General features: G+C 44.1%; 1 long non-coding RNA gene across 1 annotated transcript in view; it reads left to right on the forward strand.

Moving 5' to 3' along the window:
* Nucleotides 1–18833, forward strand: part of LOC128773837 (uncharacterized) — a 142537-nt gene that overhangs the window by 46674 nt on the left and 77030 nt on the right. The window contains exon 3 of the long non-coding RNA XR_008418294.1: nt 771–855. This is a non-coding gene — a long non-coding RNA (uncharacterized LOC128773837). The remainder of the gene's footprint in view (nt 1–770; nt 856–18833) is intronic.

The following is an 18833-nucleotide window of genomic DNA, read 5'->3' on the forward strand; positions in this document are numbered from 1 at the left end:
ATTCGGGGAGGAGTCATGTCCCCCAGGTACTATCTATCCGCTGAACATTCAGTGGAGACGCCAGAGGGATAGAAACTGTAATTGGTGTGGAACTGTGTTGGGGGTAAGTAATTAGTCCCTAAAGTGGAATTGGCACAACATTCACGCTTGGGGGAAACAATGGCATGGGTATTCTTCAAACCCCATTAATGTGCCTTAGATGCCTGGGAGTGATGGGGGAGGAGACCTAGGTACAGACTTTTGAAGAGCCTTGAGCTTATCCTCAAAATGTGGTTTTTGGACAAGGGGCACCTGGGTGGCCCAGTCGGTTAAGCGTCTGGCTTTGGCTCAAATCACCATCTCATGGTTCCTGAGTTCGAGCCCTGTGTCAGGCTCTCTGATATCAGTGGGGAGCCTGCTTCAGATCCTCTGCCTCCCTCCCTCTCTCTGCACCCCCCCCCCCCAAATTAAGTAAAAATATGGCTTGGACTTGAAATACAGTGGTTTAGTCCACAAGTTGTAAAGTTTTGCTAAGCAAGGTTTGGTGGTGGCTGGAGTCCATGCGGTACCTGTGTTAAGTGTGAAATGTGCCATGTCTTTGAAGATGTCCAGTAGGGTAGTGTCCCAATAGCCACAAGAAAATTCATACAAGATCCAGAGATGTTCGGCGTTTGAACGAGGGTCAAAGCTTTATGTTCCCATCCTTTGTTCTAAGCCGGATCGAGGTGTCACAGAGTTTCGCAAAGTTTCCTCGTTATGTCAAGTATCATCACCAGGGGTCTCTATTCCAGGTGTGTCAGAAGGAAAAGATGAATACGAGCCTCTTGGAGCTATTGCCGCTACCTGAAGCAAGATCCTATGGAGACTACTGCCCAGGTAAATTGTGTTAATTCCAGCTATAGCCTTGCATTTTTTTCCTGGCTTTGGGTGGGCACCCATTCATTATCCAAGCCAGATTGTTCTCTCCAGTTGTAGTAGTAGCCGAAAGCCCTTCCTGAAGTCTGGCAAGGCCATAGGTATCCCAGAAGTGTAGTTCAGTAAAGACCTGTAACCTTCAGATGGGAAGGATCCAGAACAAATGAAGGATGGCCAACACTCTGATCTTGATGTGGCAGAGGTTTCACCCTCCTTTAGCCATGCCCTGGAACCATCCCTGGTGTTCGTGTCAACAAACTCAGTCTGTCTGGATTCCAAAGGGGAGTCTCCTCTGGTTATGGGCTAGGAAACTAGGAAACTTGTGGAAACTAGGCCAGTCATGCAGGTATAGAAAACATAGAGGCAACTCCCTTGTTTCTGTGTTTGAAATATTTGTAGAGACAGATCATTTAAAACGTGAATATGAGGAGGAGGGTGCTGTAAGACACATAGATAGGTCTTGGTGGCACAGCTCAGAAAATAATGACAGGATCTTGGGGTAACGCCAGTAGGTTAATATCTTGAAGAACCCTATTTCCAAAGGCTCAGTAAAGTCACTAAAGTAAATCAGAACTCTGTTTTACAGGGGTGGTCTTGTGAGATATCACCCCATCCTTAGCAGGGGCTATCCATCAGTCCAGCATTTTCTGCCGGCCTGTTGGGCCAAGTCTTGGTAGTCCATCCTGTTGGACTGGAGACAGTTACTGGGCCCCATTGCTCAGAGGGCTGAAATGAGCATGGGGGTGGGAGAGACCATGTAGGATCCTACTCGTCAGTGTCTAGTGCTGGGCCAGGGTGCTTCCTAGCCACAGGAACAAAAGCTTTCTGAGCCTGGGGCACCGCATTGTAACAGCTCACTTGGGGGGTGTGCTCCCCTGGGTGCTAGTGTGAACGCAGCTGGCTGTGGGGGCCGTCTCCTACTCAGTGGGGATAAGCAGGAAATGTGTGGAAAGGGAATTTAGCTGACCTGCAACCATTCTCAAATCTACTCTTTTATTATTTAAAAAAAAATTTTTTTTTAACATTTATTTATTTTTGAGAGACAGAGAGAGACAGAGCATGAGCAGGGGAGGGGCAGAGAGAGAGGGAGATACAGAATCCGAAGCAGGCTCCAAGCTGTCAGCACAGAGCCCGATGTGGGGCTTGAACTCATAAACTGCGAGTTAATGACCTGAGCTGAAGTCGGATGCTTAACCGACTGAGCCACCCAGGCACCCCTTATTTTATTTATTTATTTATTTATCTATTTATTTATTTATTTATTTTAAAGTCTTTTCTTATTTATTTTGAGAGTAAGAACATGAATGGGGGAGGAACAGAGAGAGAATCTCAAGCAGGCTCCACGCTGTCAGCAGAGAGCTTGACTCAGGGCTCAATGTCACAAACCATGAGATCATGACCTGAGCTGAAGTCAAGAGTTGGATGCTTAACCAGCTGAGTCAGCCAGACACCCCTCAAATCTGCTTATTTAGAGGTTGGTCAGCCCATTGGGCTTGGTCACTGCTCCCTTTGCCTCTGTGCACCTCTTCCTGAGCTTAATAATTAGGCCAGTGTCATTGCTCATGCATGTATGTGCATGGAGCACACGTCTTGTGATGAAAATTCCCGTGGCTTCTCCATGGAGTACCAGATTTCATGACAGAGTTGTAGGTTTGTCCCATGTCCTCCCTTCTTAGTAAGCTGGGACTTGTAGAATGTTGCCGTTCAGTTTCCCATGAATTTCAAATTCTGCATTTCCGTATTCAGTTATGACAGTACGGAACAGCAGGTCAAGTGGGTGGGCTTGATGGGAATTACTCTGGGGTGGTAGCAATCATTCAGGCCCTGCAACATCAGAGAGTTATTATTACTGGAGGTTATAGGGCTGGTATTCTTTTTTAATGAAAAAAAAATTATTTATTTATTTTGAGAGAGACAGAAAAAGTGTGAGCAGGGGAGGGGCAGAGAGAGAGGGAGAATCCCAAGCAGGCTGTGCACTCTCAGCCCAGAGTCGACGATACGAGGCTCAAACTTGAGAACCGCTGACATGGTGACCTGAACTGAAATCAAGAGTCGGACGCTTAACTGACTGAGCCACCCAGGCGCCCCAGGGCTGGTATTTCTGACCTGATGGCTTCTCTGCAGTCTAGTCTTTTCAGGATTGACAGAGTTTTCAAACTGTACTGTCTTCACGGGAGCGGTAGAATTGAAGAGGTTGGTTTGGTCTGATCCAATTGATCGATGAATGGGACCTGTAACAGGAGAGGAAAGTGTGGTTTCAAAAGCTGCAGCCTTCCTTCAACTCAGACTTGCTCCCTGACCAGGGGAAGCCTGTAGGCTTGGAGCCGTCCTGGAGGTGGGGGGTAAGCAGTTTGGGCCTCAAGCTCAGATCCTGAGCCTAGGAAATGACCTGGTCAGTATAATGAAATTGGACATGTACCAGACCTTGGGCTTCATGGGCCATTGGTTGGCTACCTTTTGAATTCTGCACTTGATTGACAGGACTCTAGTGTCTATCTCTAGAACAAATCTGTTCCTTTTCAAACAGGAGTCATCTAGTTTTATTCCTTATTTGGCTAGATCTCCCACGGGTCTGTTAGAATCCTGTTTAAAAAAAATTTTTTTTAAATGTTTTTATTTATTTTGGAGAGGAAGAGAGAGAGAGAGACAGACAGAGCAGGAGTAGGGGGAGGGCAGAGAGAGAGAGGGAGACATAGAATCCAAAGCAGACTCCAGGCTCTGAGCTGTTAGCACAGAGCTCAACGTGGTGCTTGAACCCATGAATCGTGAGATCATGACCTGAGCTGAAGTCGGATGCTCAACCGACTGAGCCACCCAGGCGCCCCAGGTCTGTTAGACTTCTTGTTGGAATCTCCTCCTATCTGAAAGACCTCCTGACGCATTCATCGTACCACCTATTTGGTCATTTGCTTGGTAGGGCCAGGGAGGGTAGCCTCTGCTTTACAGATTCCCAGTGCTTTTTTTTTCTAAGTTTATTTATTTATTTTGAGAGAGAGAGAGAGAGAGAGAGAGAGAGAGAGAGGAAGCTCAGAGAGAGGCAGAGTGAGAATCTTATGCAGGCTCCATGCGGTCAGCACGGAGCCCAGAGCCTCACGTGGGGCTTGAACCCACAACCCTGGGATCATGACCTGAGCCTAAATCCAGAGTCGGATGCTTAACTGACTAAGCCATCCAGGTGTCCCTGATTATCTGTTTTTTCTGGTGTATGCGTTTTCATCCTTTTTTGACTGGTTCTCCTTGTTTCTGAGACCACGGGATGGGGACCTCGTCAGTGGAAGTGTGGAGGTTTCTCTTCAGTGTAGTGAAGTGTCTATGTGCATCCTGGAGAGTCCAGATTCTGGGGCTTCCCTAAGGAATTGGCCTGTAACCCCCAGCTGCCTCAGGCACAGAGTAAATGACCCTAGGATAGTCCTGCTTTGCTCCATAAGGTTTTGTTTTTGTTTTTGTTTTTACTGGGGCAGAAACATACAGTTAGATGCCATCAGATCACCGGGACTTTGGCTTCTATTTCTAACTATCTGACTTGTTTGGCAAAACTTTTCTTCCTTACACCCTTAAGACGGCAGTGAGGATGTACAAACTAGCATCACCTCTGCTACTCACAGTGGTGATGATACTAAACAAAACCTGAGAGATTTTTCTGAAAAATCCGATGTAGCTCTGTAGAGTCCTAAATTGCCATTTGGGGCCGGTATCAGAATCTGCCTTTCACATTGGCTTGGAATGATCACAAACAAGCTGTGGTGCTGGGTGGCTCAGTCAGTTGAAGGCTGACTCTTTAATTTGTCACAGGTCATGATCTTGTGGTTCTTGAGATCTCAGGGCTTGTTGAGCCCCTGTGTGGGGCTGTGTGCTGACAGCGTTGAGCTGCTTGGGATTCTCTCTCTCCATCTTTCTCTGTCCCTCCCCTGCTCATGCTGTTTCTCTCAAAATAAATAAATAAACATTAAACAAAATCCAAACAAGCTATTTATCTGAAATATGTATTTGCATCTTTAGTGGTGAATGGCTTTTCATGTAGAAAAGCTTCATGTTTTCCTTTGCTCCTACTCAAATTGGCAATATTGGCCATTCCAGTGTGCAACATTAGATTGAGGTAGGAAGTCTGAAGCTCATTGTCACCAGCTATATTTCAGTATAACATTTAAAAAAATGCTGCAGTGATCCCTCCTGCCCTTTGGAAGTTCCTCTGTTCAGTTGCTGCATGGGGCTTGGTTTCTTTTTCCCATGGACCAGTTTGACAGCCTGAAATCTGTGGGCAGTTCAGAATAATGTAAATAAAGGTCCAGATGAAACACATGGGCCTTCAAAGAAAAGAATTTGAAAGGTACCAATTTTAAAACAAGTTTGTGATAGAAAAATATGTACCTCAGTGCATTAAGTAATAAGACCGTACATTGAAGCCCAGGCAAGTTACAATTTAAAGACACCAGTGTGGGGGTGCCTGGGTGGCTCAGTCGGTTAAGTGTCTGACTTCGGCTCCGGTCATGATCTCATGGTTTGTGGGTTCGAGCCCCACGTCGGGCTCTGTGCTGACAGCTCGGAGCCTGGAGCTTGCTTTGGATTCTGTGTCTCCCTCTCTCTCGGCCCCTCCCTTGTTCACACTCTGTCTCTCTCTGTCTCAAAAATAAATGTTAAAAAAAAAATAAAGACACCAATGTGAAGGCTGCTTAGCTTGAATCCTAGCATTCAGTTGGACTGGTCTTTGGATAAGACAATATGCATGTCCTACTGCACAGCCAGTCAGTTCTAATTTTCTTATTTTAATGCATTCCAGGGTTGAAAAATCTCGATTTCACAAATTGTTTCATTTAGCAAAGATTTTTTTTAATGTTTAATTTTGAGAGAGAGAGAGACCTAGAGTGTGAGCAGGGGAGGGGCAGAGAGCCGGAGACACAGAATCCAAAGCAGGCTCCAGCCTCCGAGCTGTCAGTACAGAGCCCGATGGTGGGGCTCGAACCCACAAACCTCAAGATCATGAAGATAGCCGATTGGGCGCTTAAATGACTGGGCCACCCAGGCGCCACAAAACTGTTTCATTTTTTTAAATCTATTTTTAATTATTATTTTTTTTTTTTGAGAGAGAGTGGGAGCTTGAGTGGGGGAGGGGTAGGGAGCAAGGAAGGGAAAGAATCCCAAGCAGGTGCAAGTTCTCAGTGCAGAGCCTGACGTGGGGCTCGAACCCAGGAAGTGTGAGTTCATGACCTGAGCTGAAGTCGAATGCTTAACTGACAGAGCTACCCAGATGCCCCTCACAAATTATTTCAAAAGGAATTAGACCTTTCCTAATTCATATTGCAATGTAAAAACACTTACTCTCCAGGGTTTTTTGAGTTAAATTCCAGTTGTATTAAAGCATTCACACGAAGATCAATAGGCTATTTTACAACTCAACAATAGAGAAATAACCCAATTAAGAAATGGGCAAAGTATTTGAATAGTCTTTTCTCCCAAGAATATATACAATGGCTAATTAGCACATTAGCCATTTGAGAAAAGGAAATCAAAACCACCGTGAAATATCACTTAACTCCCACTAGAATGGCTGAAAAAGAAAAGACCGTAACAAGTATTAACAAGGATGTAGAGAACTGGACCCTCATAACTGTTGCTAAGAATGTAAAATTGTGTCACTGCCGTGGAAAACAGTTTGTCAGTTCCTTAAGATGTTCAGTATAGAATTATCACATGACCCACCAATTCCACTCCTAGGTGTATATCCAAGAAAAGGTAAAGTATATGTCTACACAAAAACCTGTGCATAAATGCTCATAGCAGTAGTTTTCATAACAGCCAAAAAGTGGACATCAGCTGTTGAATGGACAAACACAACTTGGCATATCTGTACGGTGGAATATTATTCGCCAGTTAAAAGGACAAAACTTGAAAACATGCTAAGTGAAAGAAGCCAGTCACAAAAGGCCACACATTGTGTGTTTCCACTGGTAGAGACAAATCCATGAAGACAAAGTAGATTAGCAGTTGCCAGGGGCTGGGGGAAAAGAAAGAATGGGGGTAACTGTAACGGGTATGGGATTTCTTTTGGGGATGATGAAATGTTTGGAGGTTAGTGATGGTTATACAACCTTGTGACTATACTAATAAAACACTGAATTGTATACTGAGGTTAATTATTTAATTTGTGAATTAAATCTCAAAACCATTATTATTTTTTTAAATGTTTAGTTTTGTGAGAGGGAGAGAAAGAGAGCACGTGCAAGTGGGGGAGGGGCAGAGAGTGAGGGAGACAGAAGATCTGAAGCAGGCTCTGTGCTGACAGACAGGCCGACGTGGGGCTTGAACTCATAGACCACGAGATCACAACCTGAGCCGAAGTCGGACTCTTAACTGACTGAGCCACCCAGGCGCCCCTTAAAGCCATTATTTAAAAAAAAAAAATCAACAGGCCATCTTTGGCTAGGTCAAATTCTTTGATACACTTTTTGAAAAAAAAAAATTGTTTTTAAAATTTTTTTTTTAGGGCTTATTCATTTTTCAGAGACAGAGACAGAGCATGAGTCGGGGAGGGACACAGAGAGAGGGAGACACAGGATTGGAAGCAGGCTCTGGGTTCTGAGCTGTCAGCACAGAACCTGACGTGGGGCTTGAGTTCATGGACCGCAGGATCATGACCGGATGCTTAACCGACTGAGCCACCCGGGCGCCCCTGTGTAGTTAATATTAAGTGGGCCACCTGAGCCCACCTAGGAAAAGGCCACTAAATGAGCCCTAGAGGATGGTATTAACCTTTGTCAGGGGGAGACTCTCCGGCTGAGTATTCCTGCTTCCTCTACCACAGCTCTATCCATGTTCCCTTTGTGAACCAGCAGCTTCCTTGCAAGGAGCCACGTGTTACCTTCAGGTGTTCTGAGATTATGCTTTGAACTAGGGCTTTCCGGATCTGTTTATGTGACTTCTTTGAGATCCCCAGAGGGCAAACCCCTCTTCCTGTTTTCTTTGCTGCCTTTGATATTAATTATGCTGGTAGAGAGGAGTAGACCACCAACACCGAGCCCTTGTTTTCACTTCTGCGAGATCATAGAATACTGTGTCCGTGCTGTGACTGGAATGCCATGTCTGAATCACTGGTGAGTCTGACACTAGGTAATCCAGTGTTCTCCTAATGAAGAATGATGAACCTATTAGCTTGGTTGCACAAATAGAACATTTTATGCCCTGTTCTTTACCTCATCTTTGTTCCTATTGATACAGCATCATAAAGGACACGACTGGTAGGATGAACATCCTGCTGGAACACTAATTGTTTTTTTTCTTTAAAAAGTTTTTTTGTTAATGTTTATTTATATTTGAGAGAACGAGGGGAAGAGCAGAGGGGGGGGGTGGGGACAGAGTATCCGAATCAGACTTTGCACTGAGAGCAGCAAGGCCGATGCAAGGCTTGAACTCACAACCCATGACATCATGACCTGAGCTGAAGTCTGACGCTCAATGTAGCGAGCCACCCAGGCACTCCTAGTTGTTATTTTTCTTAATGCTCATCCTTTTGAGTTATGGGCAACAAAAATTACTACTATGTTTTTTTTTTAAACATTTATTTATTCTTGAGAGACAGAAAGACTGAGCATGAGTGGAGGAGGGGCACAGAGAGAGAGAGAGGCACAGAATCTGAAGCAGGCTCCATGCTCCGAGCTGTCAGCACAGAGCCCAATGCCAGGCCCAAACCCACAAACCACTAGATCATGACCTGAGCTGAAATTGGACGCTTCACTGACTGAGCCACCCGGGTGCTCATAGTTGTTATTTTTCTTAATGCTTATCCTTTTGAGTTATGGACAAGAAAAATTACTACTACATTTTAGCACTCTCCAATGCCAAGTAAAATTTGGTGTGAGTGCAAGAATTCATAAGAAGGTCACGGCAAAAGCTTTGCAACCTGTTTTTTTTTTTTTTAGATTCGAATCGTTCTGGGTCCCCAGGTAGTAGTTGTTACTCATAATAGGATGGTAGCCTAATATGCCTATTGGTGTTCTGAATGTATCGGACATAACAGTAGTAATGCTTTCCAAATAACTAGTCCTAAAAACAAGGCTTCCCATATACCCAAGTGAAAAATATCTAGCCTATAGGTCATTCTAAAGTCTTGGAAGAATTAAAATACAAATTGAGGGTTGGGAGGAGGGCTCTCTAGCTCCCATAGGGAGAAACCTGCTCCCAGACTGAGGCTTCATGTCCTTTGCATCTCCTATTTCTGACTTGAATTTGTTCCTGAAAACATGCGGGTCGAAAAATTTAAAGGATCGATTTTTTTTTTTTTTTTATGTTTTATCTTATTTATGTTGAGAGAGAGTCAGAGCAACTCGTGTGAGTGGGAGAGGGGCAGAGAGATAGAGGGAGAGCGAGAATCCCAAGCAGACTCTGCACGGACGTGGGGTTCGATCCCAGGAACTGAACCATGAGATCATGACCTGAGCTGAAATCAAGAGTAGGACTCTTAACCAGCTGAGCCACCCAGGCGCCCCACGATTCATTGCTTTAACTTTTAAGACATTTTTTAAATGTTTATTTATTTTGAGGGAGAGAGAGAGCAAGCGAGCATGAGCAGGGTCGGTGCAGAGGAAGAGGGAGAGAAAGAATCCCAAGCAGACTCTGGTGCCAGTGCAGAGCCTGATGCAGGGCTTGAACTCACCCACTCTCTCACCATGTGAGAACATGACCTGAACCGAAACCAAGAGTTGGATGTTTAACCACCTGAGCCCCCCAGACCTCCCAGGATCGATTACTTTAAATGGGACAAATGAGGGGCACCTGGGTGGCTCAGTCGGTTAAGCATCCGACTTCGGCTCAGGTCATGATCTCGCGGTCCGTGAGTTCGAGCCCCGCGTCAGGGTCTGTGCTGCCAGCTCAGAGCCTGGAGCCTGTTTCAGATTCTGTGTCTCCCTCTCTCTGACTCTCCCCCATTCATGCTATGTCTTCCTCTGTCTCAAAAAAATAAATAAACATTAAAAATAAATAAATAAATAAATAAATAAATAAATAAATGGGAGAAATGAGTTATTATTCCATCCCCAAATCCATTTCCCCCAAGTTCCACTAAAAGCAAAATAAAGTCCTGAATGCATCTAACAATTCATAAAGGACTTTTACATAATAGCATATTACGCTGCTATTTCTAGTTACTTAACGTGTAATGAATTCATTAGCTACTTAGGTGTATTTGTTTTGGGGGTTCCACGAATATGAAGTGATTTCCTTCGACGTAGCAACCAACACTTTAGGAGAAAGATGTATAGGGCCTGACATTATTTCCCATCGGCTTCTGACACACCCAGGGTGGGGCTTGAACTCGTGACCCTGAGATCAAGAGTCCTATGCTCTACTGTGAGAACCAGCCAGGTGCCCCTCTCTCAGACTTCTTGCTCTTCCCCTGCAGGCTGCATTCCCTTGCCCTCTGAAGGCTGGCTTTTTACTGGTTTTGGCCAATGGGAGATACTGGTATGAGAGATCAAAGACTGGCAGGTGGGGAGAAGCAAGATATTAGGATATTTTCCTCCATCTTTCTGTGCCTCAGACACTACTTTGGCAGGGGTTCTGTCTCTTCCAGAGATCTAACTCTGGCTGTAGTTTCAGCTTTTGCCAGCTGCTCTTGACCTCTGAGAATTCTTCTCCTTTCTCTTGATGTCCTAGGCTAAGGGTTGCTGTTGGTTCCTGGTTTTGCTCATCTGCAGGTTCATTCACCACTGTGTTTACTTCTCATTTCCTCTATCATTTGTGTGGACCATTCACAGTTAAATTCCATCCGTTGTAGATTTGAAGTGGCTTCTGTTTTCATGTTTAGATTAACATGCACTGTGCTGCTTGGTGCTTGCAGGTGAGAAAGTATGAGCCTCTGAAGGAGTGAGTGAGATAGTAAATGTCTGAAGTTCAACTACATCTGAATGAAAGGAATGAACGAACAGTCTTGTTTTCTTGGCACTCAGGCACTGCAAGTAGATGGTGCTAAACCATCATGGAAACCATAAACAAAGCGACTGAAATTGGACAATTGTATTTCCTTTGCTTGCCATGACACTGCTCTTGATAACAAGATTGCATTTGTAATTGCATTTTGGAATGTGTTGATTCTATTTAGGTCATGATTACATAGACACGATTGCTATTGAAAATAAATCTTAATGATTTAGCATCAGGTGTCTATGCCTCGTCTTCCTTCGATTAATGGAATCATGTTAAAAATTTTTTTAAATGTTTTTTTTAAATTTGTTTTTGAGACAAAAAGCGAGTGGGGGGGAGGGACAGAGAGAGGGGGACAGAAGATCTGAAGCAGGCTCTGTGCTGACAGCAGAGAGCCCGACCGGGGCTCGAACTCACGAACCGTGAGATCATGACCTGAGCCAAAGTCGGACGCTTAACCGACTAAGCCAACCAGGTGCCCCTAAACATTTTCTTAAAATGCTTTTCCACTTGTTCAGATGGTGTTGTGGGTTGAATTCTATCCCCCAGAGTGATAGGTTGAAATCCTAATCCCTGGTATCTGTGAATGTGAATTTACTTGGAAATTGGGTCTTTGCAGATGTAATCAAGTTAAGATGAAGTCATACTGAGTTTTGCTTTTCCAACAATTTGTATTAATGGAATCAGGTACTATGTACTCTTGGGGGAAGGAGTCTGGTTTCCTCTACTCAGAATAATTATTTTAAGATACACATTGTTATATTGTGTTGATTCATATGTTGTGTATCAAGAGTTCATTCCTTTTATTGCTGAGTAGTATTTCACTTTATAAATATGTCACAATTTATTGATCTCTTCACCTACTGATGAAGATTTAGGTTGTTTCCAGTTCTTAAGTATTATAAATCTGTTATGAACAGCTTTGTATTCACATACCTCTCTTTCTATAGAAATCTGCTTTCATCTTTTCTATTTAAGAATAGAGTCGGTGGATCACGGGGTATGTATATGTTTAACTTATTTTTTTATTTTATTTAAATCCAAGTTAGTTAACATATAGTGTAATAATGGTTTCAGGAGTAGAATTTGGTGATTTATCGCTTACATATAACGCCCAGTGCTCACCCCTACAAGTGCCCTCCTTAATGCCCATCACCCATTCAGCCCATCCCTCCACCCAACATCCCTCTGCACTTAAGAGTCTCTTATGGTTTGCCCATGTTTAACTTCTTAGAAAACTGTCGAACTGTGTTGGACTGTGGGTAGTTTTTATCTTCAAGTTTCCTTTTTCTTTGGCAGTATCCAATCTGCTGTTGATCCTATTCGGTGTGTATTTCATTTCAGACATTGTATTTCATTTTTATAACTTGGTTTAGGTCCTTTTTTTTTTTTTTTTCGAAAAATCTTTTAACGTTTTAATTTTGAGAGGGAAAGACAGAGTGTGAGTGGGGAGGGGCAGAGAGAGAGGGAGACATAGAATCCAAAGCAGGCTCCAGGATCTGAGCTGTCAGTAAAGAGCCCAACACGGAGTTTGAACTCATGAACCATGAGATCGTGACCTGAGCTGAAATTGGATGCTTAACTGAGTGAGCCACCCAGGTGCCCTGGTTTAGGTCCCTTTTAATCTTACATGTCTATACCTTTTGAACATGGCACTGAATTATAATAACTTTTAATGTCCTCTTTCTCAATTCTAGTATTTGTATCATTCTGGATCTGTTTTGCTTTATGGTTTTCCCCATTATGAGACTTATTTTACTCTTTCCTTGCATGCCACGTAATTATTGATTGGATGCTGGGCATTGTGAGTTTTACTGTGTTGGGTGCTGGGTATTTTTGTATTGCTACAAATCTTAATTTTTCTTTTTTTTAATTAAAAAAATTTTTAATGTTTTTATTTATTTTTGAGACAGAGAGAGACAGAGCATGAGCAGGGGAGGGGCAGAGAGAGGGAGACACAGAATCTGAAGCAGGCTCCAGGCTCTGAGCTGTCAGCACAGAGCCTGATGTGGGGCTCGAACTCACAGACCGTGAGATCATGACCTGAGCTGAAGTCGGATGTTTAACTGACTGAACTACCCAGGCACCTCCTTAATTTTTATTTTAAGGTTTGTTTATTTTTAAGAGAGAGAGAGAGACAGAGTGCCAGTGGGGGAGGGGCAGAGAGGGGGAGGGAGGGAGAGAGAGAGAGAGAGAGAGAGAGAGAGAGAGAGAGAGAGAGAATCCAAAGCAGGCTCCAGGCTCTGAGCTGTCAGCACAGAGCCTGACACGGGGCTCGAACCCACAAACCGGGAGCTCATGATCTGAACTGAAGTCGTATGCTTAACCAACTGAGCCACCCAGGTGCCCTAAATCTTTTTGAGGTTTATTCTAAGAGCTGGTTATGTCACGTGGTAACAATTTAATATTTTCTGGTCTTGTTTCTATGATTTGTTAGGAGGTTCTGGAGCACTGTTCAGTCTTGGGCTAATTATCCTCCGTTACTAAGGTGGGATTTTAAGATCTTCCTGAGTATGCTCTTCCAGTGTTCCATAAATTGTTACTTTTTCCAGTCTGGTGGGTGTTGCAGGCAATGCTTTTGGCCCTGTGGGAATACCAGGTACTGTTTCCTTTCAGATGGTACTAAATCTTTAAGGGAGACCCTCTGCACATCTCTGTGGTTTCCTCTCTCAAGCTCTCTCCTGTATGGTACGCTGTCTACCAACTCTAGCTTCCTTAATCTCCCTGGACTCTCGACTCAGTTTTTTTGTTTGTTTGAGGCTGGAGGATAGATATAGTTCTTGTTACTTCATTCTGGCCATAAGTGGAAATCTGGACCAAAGTTTTTAAAAACTTGAGAGAATAATCTCTCACATCATCAAGAGGTCCCGGCAAGCCAGTGGTTTTCTCATGGCATGGGCATCAATTGTAGCTCGTTGTCTCCCTGACCTCCCAGTTTAATGCTTCTCTAAATTCCGCCCCCCCCCCATTCTTCCCCAGTTAATCAGACTAATAAACGGTGTATTTGACAATGTAACCCACAGAGGTGCGCCTGGGTGGCTCTGTCAGTTGAGCGTCCGTCTCCTGATTTCTCAGATCATGATCCCAGAATGGTGGGATCAAAGCCCAAGTAGGGCTCCATACTGAGTGTAGAGCCTGCTTAAGATTCTCTCTCTTTCTGCTTCTGCCCCTCCCCCCCTCTCGTGTGCTCTATGTTGCTTTCTCTCTCTAAGAAAAACAGTGTAACCCACAGATGGTGAGAGTTTTTTCTCCCAGATACCAAATATCGGGTGTCTTTTCCAACATCATTCCTTTAGTACTCTAACACCTACTGGGTGTCCAACAATTGAATTCAATTCTGATACTAAGTCTTGGAGTTAGGGTCAGACTCCAAAGATTAAGGGCTCAGTCCCACACGACCGTCCCTATTTCAGACAGCAGCTACAAATGGAGTAACCAGGCTAGCCACCTTTTTTTCTGGCTAGCTACAAATTCAGAGGTTTCCCCAACCTTCACTCAGGTTTGAAAATTTGCTAGAACTACTTAACAGAATCCAGGAAACTGCTTTACTTACTATGCCATTATCAGTTGGTTATAAAGGATGCAACTCTGGAAAGCCAAATAGAATTGGATGCATAGGACAAAGTATGGGGAGAGAGGCACAGAGCTTCCGTTTCTTCTCTGGCATGCCATCCTTCCAGCACTTCAGGGTGTTCAGTAACCTAGAAGCTCTCTGAATTCCCTTGTTTTGGGGTTCTCATTGGTGTTTCATTATGTAGCTATGACCTAATAAATCTTTGTCTGTAGGTGATTGAACGCAACCTCCAGCCTCTCTACCTTCCTCGGAGATCAGGGGGTGGGGCTCTGAGTTTCAAACCTCTGATCACGTGGTTGGCTCCCTTGGCAACCAGCCCCCCATCCTGAAGTTATTTAGGAGCCCATCAGTAGTAACCTAATGAGCAGAAACTCAGAGTGGAAGGCACTCCTATCAGGAAATTGCAAGGGTTTTAGGTGGTCTGTGCAAGGAACCAGAGGCAAAGGCCAAATACAAGTTTTCTCTGACACCATGGGTGGAGAAAGGCATTCAAACAGGAAATGAACTCAACAGTTAAAAAGTAAAGTGACTACTTTGTGCAATGCTGTGTCTCCAGCACTTGGAATGGTCTTGTTGAGTGTTGGACTATTAATAAATCAAAGCTCAGATCACTATGTACTGATGTTGACATTTTACTACCTCAAGTGAAATGTACAAAACTTAGCTCCATTTTATTCTTTGCCTTCCTCCTTTATAATGTAATTGTTTTAAACACGTTGAACGCATCAGATAATGGAACTTTTGCTTCAAGCATCAAACATAATTTAAGACTCAACAGGAGGATAGTCCTTTATATTTACCTATATTTCTACCCTTTCTGTCATTCATTCTTCATGATTTATTTATTTATTTTGAGAGAGACAGAGACAGCACAAGTTGGGGAGGGGCAGAGAGAGAGAGAGAGAGGGAGAGAGAGAGAATCCCAAGCAAGCTCCGCACTGCCCATGCAGAGCCCGATGTAGGGCTTGAACCCATGAAGCTGTGAGATCATGACCTGAACCAAAACCAAGAGTCAGACGCTTAACCGACTGAGCCACCCAGGCGCCCCTCTCCTTTTCTGTTTTAACCATACTTAAAATCATACTGGGTGGCTCAGTCAGTTGAGCATCTGTCTCTTTAATATCAGCTCAGGTCATGAACTCAGAGTTGTGAGATTAAGGCCCTCGTCAGGCTCTGCACTGAACTTGGAGCCTGGTTAAGATTCTCTCTCTTCTTTCTCTGCTCCTCCCCAGTTTGTGTGCCCACACGCATGCTCTCTCTCTCCCTCAGAAAAGAAAAAAAACCCCAACGGGTGTCTGGGTGGCTCAGTCGGTTGAGGGTACGACTTCGGCTCATGTCATGGTCTCAAGGTTCGTGAGTTGGAGCCCCGCATCGGGCTCTGTGCTGACAGCTTGGAGCCTGGAGCCCGCTTCGGATTCTGTGTCTCATTCTCTCTCTGCCCATTCCCCACTTGTGCTCTGTCTCTCTCTGTCTCTCAAAAATAAATAAATGTAATAAGAAAAACAAGACCAAAAACCAGTACTTCTATAAATGTAGTAAGTTCATGTCAAAGATTTAACTCATTATTGAGGGGTCTTGCAAGTTGTTGTAGAGCTGGTTCAATGGATAATTCAAGAGATTCAGTATATGTGGGTCCTGAAAGAATGTTGGAATAAGCTTGGAAAAATTGGTACAAAACTGTTTAATGGCATCATAAATGCCTCCGGGGTTATTTTTCTACCGGAAAGGAAAATCCCTTGCATCTCTGTTGGACAGAAGTCTATATGTTGACATGTAACTATATGGTCTTGAGCCCTCTTAATAGTAAAAGGAGGTGAATGGTGTATTTTCCTAGATAATTAACTTATCTGTGAATGGATCTCTTAGAAAATACTTCGGTGTGACATTAAAAGCAACATGCATCCGTTCTTCTGCACTGTTTCCAAGTTGTGCATAAATTTTCTCAACATCTGTAGACATTTCCTGTTCCTTTTGGTGGTACCCTTAGGAGTGGAATTGCTAGAATGTGTATGTTGGCTTTCACGTGGTTCTTACGCTCTTTGGCTCCGCTCTTCTACAAGCCCAGAGTTGTAAGAAGAGGTGGGGCGTAGTCATATAGCAAGTACAGCTGCCAAGGTATTACCCTTCTTCAGCGGGCAAGGTTTGCCATTAAATCATCCTCTGGTTTCATCGTTGACACTCCCGAATTGCAGTAATGGTTGTGTTTCCAGTCTGTCGGTAATAAGACTTTGTGCTTCATTTAGGATTCTCCAGTCTAACAACAGGGTTTGACTGCGGCTCATTTACTAACGTAGACCATTCTGAAATAGAAATCTTCCTGACATCTGCTTCTCTGCCTTGGGTAGCCAAACTTCCTGCTCATGAAGGCTTGGCCCTGGACAAAGCCTTTCAGCTCTCGTCCGTCTCACTGACTGATGGGGTCCAAGCTGCACTTTATCTGCCTCTCCAGTCTGCCTGGACTAGGTGTCTTGCACACCACGCTTTCTGTTCTGTGGCCTTGCCCCGCTCCCGGTTTTGTTTCCTTTCTATTCTTTTTTCTCTTTTTTCCCCAGTCCTAAGGGCAAAGGATATGAAAATCTTGGTTGCTATGAGATTGTGCTTGATTAAAGGCTTTTAAAACTTTCTCTGGAATTGAGGGCTGTCATTCCAAGCACTTCTTGAAATCAAAGAAATGATTATTCATAGAGATTGTGGCACAATGACTGGGCGGACAGGGAATAGACAGAAGAGCTGGTGTGTGGGGGTCCCACAGACCTGATGGTTTGTGTGCCTTGTAAGTGTAGCCTGATCTCTGGGGCTTCCAGTTTCCCAAGACTGTAAGTAAATTTCTTTTAATACTAGAGTCCTCCTCTTCCTCTTGTATGATGGAAACGTTTTTATTTTTATTAAAAAAATTTTTTTTAATGTTTATTTACTTTTGAGAGAGACAGAGACAGAATGCGAGTGGGTTAGGGGCAGAGAGAGAGGGAGACACAGATCTGAAGCAGGATCCAGGCTCCAAGCTATCAGCACAGAGCCCCACGTGGGGCTCGAGCTCACGAGCTGTGAGATCATGACCTGAGCTGAATGAAGTTGGATGTTCAACTGACTGGGCCACCCAGGCGCCCCTGATGAAAACGTTTTTAAAGTTTTATTTATTTATTTTGATCGAGCAAGCGAGCGAGCGAGAGAGAGAGAGAGTAAGTACAGGAGGGGCAGAGAGAGAGAGGGAGAGAGAGAATCCCAAGCAGGCTTCACACAGCACAGTGCCTGTCGCGGGGCTAGAACTCATGAACCATGCGATCATGACCTGAACTGAAACCAAGAGTTGGCCACTTAACTGACTGAGCCACCCAGGCGCCCCATGATGGAACCTTCTTAATTTAAGGTAGGCGTATTTGTCACATGGATGGGAGACTTCATTTACTCCCTGTTCTGATTCATGTGGGATGAAAGCTACTCCTTGAAGATCTGAGAAACTTCCTTTGGTTTCCATATAGGTTCAGACTTCTAAACTAATATGAAACAAAAAAAGTAAAAGTTCAGACTTCAAGAACAGAGTTTATCTCCCTAGTTTGAATGGCAAATCGAGTGCTTGGACAAATTGTCGCTTTGAGTACTAACAAATTTAACCTTGTTTTATTCCCAGTCGGGTGACCCGGGTCATGAAAATTATTTGCAACACCTCAAACTTGCAAATAACTTGCTTGGTTGAATAGCACAGCATTAGCTACAATATTGACGATATGCCAGGAAGATCCATCTTTTCCTGGGTTTGGAGGTGGTATTTTAAAAAATAACATATGCGTGGTCTGACTTTTCCTATCCAATATTGAGTAGGAACACACTCTGCTAATGAGCTGCTCATTTAGCATCATTTTTTTTTTCTTAGAGAGAGAGAGGGTGCAAATGAGCAAGGGGCAGAGAGGGAGAAAGAGAGAGAGAGGGAGAAGTGGGGCTTGTGTTTACCCAAAGCAGGGCTGGAGCTCACCCGACCTGGGGCTCAAACTCACAAACTGAGATCATGACCTGAGCTGAAGTCTGATTCTTAACCGACTGAGTCACCCAGGCACCCATCATTTAGCATCATATTAATGGGAAGCCATAACCCTAAAAAAAAAAATGTTTATTCATTTTTGAGAGAGAGCGCATGAGCTGGGGAGGGGCAGAGAGAGAGGGGGACAGAGGATCCAAATCTGGCTCAGTGCTGACAGCAGTGAACCTGATGCAGGGCTCAAACCCACGAATAGCGAGATCGTGACCTGAGCCGAAGTCAGAAGCTCAACCGACTGAGCCACCCAGGCGCTGCAGAAGCCATAACGTTTTAACGTTTTCTTAAAATCTGAGGCTGTGTCATGAGCCCTTGCTAATCTTGGCTCTGGTATTTCCTTGGGTAGAAAGGTTTGAGGTCTTTCAGAGAAGCAGAAACAAAGAAGGGATTTTACTGGGAGAAGTACGTGTGAGGGATGTAGTG

Source organism: Panthera pardus, unplaced genomic scaffold (genome assembly GCF_024362965.1).
Source record: "Panthera pardus isolate Hobbes unplaced genomic scaffold, ASM2436296v1 HiC_scaffold_27, whole genome shotgun sequence".
In the NCBI taxonomy this organism is placed as follows: Eukaryota; Metazoa; Chordata; class Mammalia; order Carnivora; family Felidae; genus Panthera; species Panthera pardus.